The following is a 7,025-nucleotide window of genomic DNA, read 5'->3' as shown; positions in this document are numbered from 1 at the left end:
TAGGTGGTCATTTAGCACTCAAAACAGGAGTGATGCAATTGCACTGCTTTGCCATTTTCCTCAGTCACATTGATTCTGATAATTCCCAATACTCATTAATATTTTCTTAGTGTTTATATCATTTCTCCTTAAATGTGATTGAACTGATTGACTGTCATGCATACAATCCAACCGCCGCCCCCCCCGCTCTCCTTGATCAGATAATTTAAAGGAACTATGATGAAACTCAATAAAAATTACAAAAAAAATACATTTGCTCAATAATCTTCAAGTTTTATAAATTTCAATTAAAACAGAAAAATCACAAAAATATGAAGAAACCACTCACCTTTTCAAACAAAACAGGCAGTGAATGGAGTGGAGTTAGACACAGTTGTGGCCAGATATAAAGTTCATTCAGCCATCAGTTCAGGATATTTGTGCTCCATCTCTGGTGTTTAGTCCAATGATAAAGTGAGAACTCCAATGAACTGCAAAGCCCAGGCATGGACATCTGTGAGGAGATGACCAGTACAGAAATTTTTATCATTAGTTCCATAGAGAACAGTTAACAAAAGAGAAATATGTTTAAGACTAGTCAGTATATTTTCATTTCAATTAGCTTTTTAATAAATCAGTTCTTCCATCTTTCTCATGGATGATTTTTGTGATTGTCTTGCTTTCATGTCCATTTCTTTCCCAACTGTCAGTGGAAATAGAGACTCATCTTTTCATTATTCTCCAACTTTTGAATTTAGTTAATGCAAAATCGGTTAACACATCCTTGGCACCTTGAATCTACATGTTGTTAGTTACTAAATTACTTCCTTTGACGTACAATTTGCACAGATTTTGCCTATATGCCATGCTGTGCTTTATTTTGTTCAAAATCAACTTTTACATAAGAATTTGAAAATTCAAAGGTACAAATCAAAATATAGTCACATCATAGCAACACTTTACAAGAATAAAAGTGCCTTGTCCTTCTCAATATTCTCTCTAAGGTGTGCACGCACACATTTTTTGCTACCAGTGCACAAAGGAATTTAAACTGCGCTCAAAAGATTGTTACCCTCTACTTCATTGGCATGTTAAGTGTATTTCACGATCGTACACAATCACATTTCCTTTTCCGGTTTCTGATGCAGATTGTGTTGACAACATAGAGTTTGCGATGATTTATCTGCAGATTTTAGAACTAGCTTATTCATACTGCTTTTATTGAAGAAATAATTGATTCACTGTGTTGAATTCCAAAGAAGCAAAGGACGTGAAGTGCAAAAGAACTGCTAGTTCATTGAAAGCGGAATGGCGTAGTGAAACAGTAGAAACTGCTACACTGAAAGCTCATGAGGTCAGGAACGTGCAGCTACGAGATATATTTATGTACAATACAGAAACTGGTGTTATCAGCATGTATTGTCACAATGCCAAATTTGCTGGAGAGTTTGCAATTGGGAAGAAGTGGAGTGATATTTGGAAACTTGACCTTTTTAAAGTGTCATTTAGCAAGCAAATCATGTATGGGTGGTGTACAAAAGCTCCGGTCGAGAAAATCCTCTGTTTCCCACTACAGGCCTGCTACATTTGTTTTGTGAGGGTGCAGGTGAATGAGAGCAAAAACAATCAAACTCAGAGGAGACTAAAGTTCTTATTGACAGTGTTTTGCTAGCACTAAAAATGAATACCTCTATTTTTAAAATTCAGTGCACACATGTAGTTGTCACTGGGCAAAAAAATTGCACAGCACAAGATTTTTGTGTACAGTGGTCATTACAAATTAGAGGAAACATTAAATGAGGGTATAAAATATAAACAATAAAATAAAAAATTAATCATATTTTTCTTACTAGCTGGGTTCAACCATCTTAAAATTGAAATTGTAAAATGACATACAGAAAGCTGCTTTATGCATAAAATTCACAGACTATTTTATTTTTTAAAGGTCTATTATTTTGAAGTATAAATTATAATGTAAAGCTCAAGATAGTTATATAGATTATCTTTAAGGCAGATCTCATTATACATGCTGCATTTCAAAGCTGACAGAATATGATTGAAGGATGTGACGTGAATAATTCTCATTTTCATTTTTAAGGCTTGAAGAATTTTTAAGGGAAAAATTACTTTAGAGGACTTTGAAATATTGAGACTGTTTCATTAATACCAGTTAGTCCTTTTATCCTTAAAGAGTAGTTATTTTATGGTTGCACAGGGAATTATAACTTGTATCTCTCATTATTGGTAAATAGTTTATGTGATGCAGAGAACACCGCTTCTTAGTCCTGTTCACAACTCAAGATCCCAAAATGTTTTACAAATAATTAAAGACAAGTGGTTCTTACCAGAAGACCACAATTTGTGCAGATCAGAAGTAACATTTCCTCCTCGCTGACAATCAATACTGGTGCCCCTCACGGGTGTGTGCTTGGTACTACTCTCTCTACAGCAATGACTGTGTGGCTAGGCACAGATCAAATGCCATCTATAAATTTGCTGATGACACGATTGTTGGCAGAATTTCAGACGGTGACGAGAGGGCATACAGGACAGAAATATATCAGCTAGTGGAGTGGTGTCACAGCAACAACCTTGCAATCAACATCAGTAAGATCAAAGAACTGATTGTGGACTTCAGAAAGGATAAGATGAGGGAAAACACACCAGTCCTCATGGAGTGATCAGAAGTGGGAAGAGAGAAATTTCAAGTTTCTGGGTGTCAGTGTCTCTGAGGATCTCTCCTAGGCCCAACATATTGATGTAGCTATAAAGGCGGCACAACAGTGGCAACATTTTATTAGGAGTTGAGAAGATTTGGTATGTTAAACTGGAAGGAGGAGAAGATGGTGGCGCGACGCAGCACGCGCGGCCTCTCCGGTGAAATGATATCGTATTTGTTAAATAGGGGACGTGAACAATCCTGATTTGATGGAGACGGACATGAGAAGGATGGAGGAACATCTGGAGAAACTTCTGAAATGCCCGGTCCATTGCCGCCGCTACTGTGTGATCGAGAATCTCCAGAGGGAAGGCCTCAAATCCGCGGCTTTGCTGTTGTTGGTGGCCGGGGCTGGGGTCGAAGGGCTCGGCAGAGATGGTGCTCAGTGCTCAGTGCCGGAGGGCTGGTCAGAGGCTCGGAGTCTTCAGACGGACTGAGAGTCGGACTGTGGTCGGGTGCTTCCAGGATGCTGCATCGGCAAGTTTGCAGCGCTGGAAGCTCATGGCAGGGAGAGTTTTCTTCCTCCTACCGTCTGCGTGAGATGTTGGGACTTTCGAGAGACTTTGAGACTTTTTTTTTTACCGTGCTCATGGTCTGTTCTTCTATCAAATTACTGTATTGTTTGCACTGTTGTAACTATATGTTATAATTATGTGGTTTTTGACAGTTTTTCTGTCTTGGTCTGTCTTGTGTTTCTGTGATATCACACCGGAGGAACATTGTATCATTTCTTAATGCATGCCTTACTAAATGACAATAAAAGAGAACTACGTGTCCTCATAATCTAAATCTAAATGTCTCCAAAGGTACTCACAAATTCCTACAGATGCAGCCATTTAGAACGTGGAGAGCATTCTAACTGTCTGCATCACCATTTGGTATAGTGAGGAGAGGCTACTGCACAGGATGAAAATAAGCTGCAGAGTGGTGTAAATTTAGTCAGCTTCATCATGGACACTAGCTTCCACAATATCCAGAATGTGTTTGAGGAGCAATGCCTCAAAGAGATGGCATCCATCATTAAGGACCCCCATCACCCCAGAACAAGCCTTGTTCTCATTACTGCCATCAGGAAGAAAGTACAGAAGCCTGAAGGCACACACATGCAGTGATTCAGGAACAGCTTCTTCCCCTCTGCCATCTGATTCCTGGATGAACATGAACTCCACCTCACTATTTTTTATTTTTTTGGTGCACTACTTATTTATCTATTTAATATATATGATTACAGGTTTCCCCCACCATCTGAAGGTAGAGCGTTCCTATGAAACGGTTCGTAAGCCGAAATGTCGTAAAGCGAAGAAGCAATTACCATTTATTTATATGGGAAAATTTTGTGAGCGTTCGCAGACCCAAAAAAACCTACCAAATCATGCCAAATAATACATAAAACCTAAAATAACAGTAATATAGTAAAAGCAGGAATGATATGATAAATACACAGCCTATATAAAGTAGAAATACTTTTCCACAATCATTACTGCACTGTTTTCCGTAACGGAAATCTCATGCAAGCGCCGTCGGCAGAAAATCTCACACAAGCGCTGTTGGCAGAAACACTCTCTCCAGTAACCTTTAAGCTATGAAGCTGCCAAATCATACCAAATAACACATAAAAATACACAGCCGATATAAAGTAGAAATAATTTATGTACAGTGTAGTATCACTTACCAGAATCGGGACAGCGCAGAGCACACGATGATGGTGTGTTAGACTGAGTCATCGCAAGTTGGCTGGTTCATTGGCCCCCACCCTCCAGGCCGCCAACCGATACATTGCCGCGAGGCACTCAGGAGTCCAGCGGTAGCCGGGAGGCATACAGCACATCTTTAAGAAAAAAGCTGAAATAAACATGCTAATTAATTAGATGCTGCCCGGCACATAATTGTTGGCCCAGCTCAGTGCCGATTGCATCACCTCTGATCTGGGCTGACAATTACGTGTGGGGCGGCACCTAATTAATTAGCATGTTTATTTCCACTTTTTTCTTAAAGATGTGCTGTGTGCCTCCTGGCTACTGCTGCATTCTCCGCGAATCGGTACAGTATCTGTCCGCAGCCTGGGTGTTCGGGTGGTGGTACACTGGGGTGTCATCTCGTCGTCTGTTTCCATTAAGGCAGGCAGATCATCTTCTCCTATGACTGACCGCCTCGATGTCGAAGGTCGAGGTTCGTCGTCTGCTGTGGCTGATGTGGAAGGCTTGCTTGACTGCTGAGCCTCGCGCATTTTTCTATCATACAGTTCTTTGTAAGGACTCAAACCATCCTGCAAATATCCCCTAAACCTATGTACCCTTTCAAAATTAAAGTCGTACTTTATCATTGCAGCGAAAATCTCACGTAGTTGCTTCACTTTCGCTACTGCATTGGGTTTCGATTGTTATCCTTTCCTCTTTCAATTGCTTCAGCTCTTCATCTATCAGTTCTTGGTCATGGGATGCCAAAACCTCTTCAACATCATCTTCATCAACTTCCACAAGCCAAACTCACTTAGTCCTTACTTCGTTCACCGCGATCGAAACGCTTAATTATGTTTAGTTTTATGCTAAGTGTAACACCCTTACGAGCTCTTTTAGGCTTTTCCGACACCTTAGAACTCATCTTGCTAACGGCTACTCACAGAAACGTGTTTAAGCAATGCCGGCGAGAATGCAGTTCTGAATCCGGGGAGAGCGGCTGCTCGGGGCGCGCGCTGCTTTTCTTCGCACACTGCATTTTTTTTAAATCGCGCACTGCTTTTTTTTATAACAGTTAAAACACCTTCTGAAAGCGAAAACAGGGTACCAATGTAGGTCTTTCGTAACAGTGAGGTTTTGTAAAGCGAATGTTCATAAAGCGGGAGACACCTGTACTGTAATTCATGTTTTTCTATTATTATGTATTTCATTGTACTGCTGCCACAAAGACAACAAATTTCACGACAGGTGCTGGTGATATTAAGCCTGATTCTGAAAATTAGGCATCGCTGAACTGTAGGTACCACAGCAGCTAATTTGTCTTCAGCAATCTCCTGTCAACAATGTTGTGATACAAACAGTATAATGGTAATTTGCTTTCTCGCTGGTGTTTATTTTGACTTGACTTCATTGAAACCTATCGAATGTTGAAAGACTTCAATAGAGTGAATGTGAAGAGGATGTTTCCTATGGTGGGAAAGGCTAAGATGAGAGGACACAGCCTCAGAATAGAGGAGCATCCTTTCAGAACGGAGATGAGGAGGAATTTCTTTAGCGAGAGAATGGTGAATCTGTGGAATCCATTGCCACAGGCGGCTGTGGAGGCCAGGTCATAGGGTATGTTTAAGGCAGAGGAAGATAGATTTCTGATTAGTCTGGGCATGAATGGATATGGGGAGAAGGCAGGAGATTGGGGCTGAGAGGAAAATGGACCAGCCATGATGAAATGTGAGAGCAGACATGATGGGCCAAATGGCCTAATTCTGCTCCTATATGTTATGGTCTTATAAATATTGATTCCACACCACCAGATTCTTGAAACAACTGGCAAAGCCTTAAACACTACAGTTTAGCAACACCATGGCCACTTTGATCACTTTACTAAAATGATCTTTGTTTTTTGTTTTATTGTAATTGGATTCTTTCTTGTAAAACATGTATATAGTTCATGTTTAATTAATGTTTTTCTTGTAAATTCTACATTGTATGATGCTATGTGCCTGCAACGCCACTGCAAGTAAGTTTTTCATTGCACGTGTCCATACATGTACTTGTGCATATGACTTTGACTTTCATCTTTGGAATGCCATTATAAGGTCTTTTACACTTATACCAGAGCTTAGAAGCTCAGATTAATACCTCTACAGTGCAACGCTCTTACTACAGTGCTGGAATAATTTTTGTACTCAAGTCTACAGGATAAAAAATAAGCACAAAATCTTCTGACACATAGATTGCCCTCTGAGACTGAGAATCTTAAGAGACATTTTAGAAATAATGGAAATTTGACAAATAAGAGTAGAATCTGCCAACAGAGGGGAGAGAGTAGAGAAAGATGGACATATTAAGGGCTCTTTCATAAATCAACTCTTCTCACCCACAGATGTTTAAGATTGTCTGATCAAAACAAACAAATGCCCTCTCTGACCTTGCAGACTTCAGTGGGAGGGTCTGCAGGAAACTAGAATCTCATAAATTTCTAAGGCTCGTCCATAAATCATTTTAAAACTCTCAATTGGCTGCTCTGAAAATTAAACAAAGAAGAGAAAATCCGTAGATGCTGGAAATCCAAGCAACACACACAAAATGCTGGAGGAACTCCACACCTAGAGACCTGCTGAAGGGTTTCAGCCTGAAACGTCGACTGTACT

The 7,025-nt window shown here is 40.0% G+C and overlaps 1 long non-coding RNA gene across 1 annotated transcript in view; it reads right to left on the bottom strand.

Moving 5' to 3' along the window:
• Positions 1 to 470: 470 nt before the first annotated feature.
• LOC134343607 (uncharacterized) overlaps positions 471 to 7,025 on the bottom strand; it is a 146,556-nt gene continuing 140,001 nt past the window's right edge. Inside the window, exon 3 of the long non-coding RNA XR_010017287.1 lies at positions 471 to 493. This is a non-coding gene — a long non-coding RNA (uncharacterized LOC134343607). The remainder of the gene's footprint in view (positions 494 to 7,025) is intronic.

Source organism: Mobula hypostoma, chromosome 3, assembly GCF_963921235.1.
Source record: "Mobula hypostoma chromosome 3, sMobHyp1.1, whole genome shotgun sequence".
NCBI lineage: Eukaryota > Metazoa > Chordata > Chondrichthyes > Myliobatiformes > Myliobatidae > Mobula > Mobula hypostoma.
The sequence above is the reverse complement of the archived record's forward strand: the minus strand, read 5'-3'. Positions and strand labels throughout refer to the sequence as shown.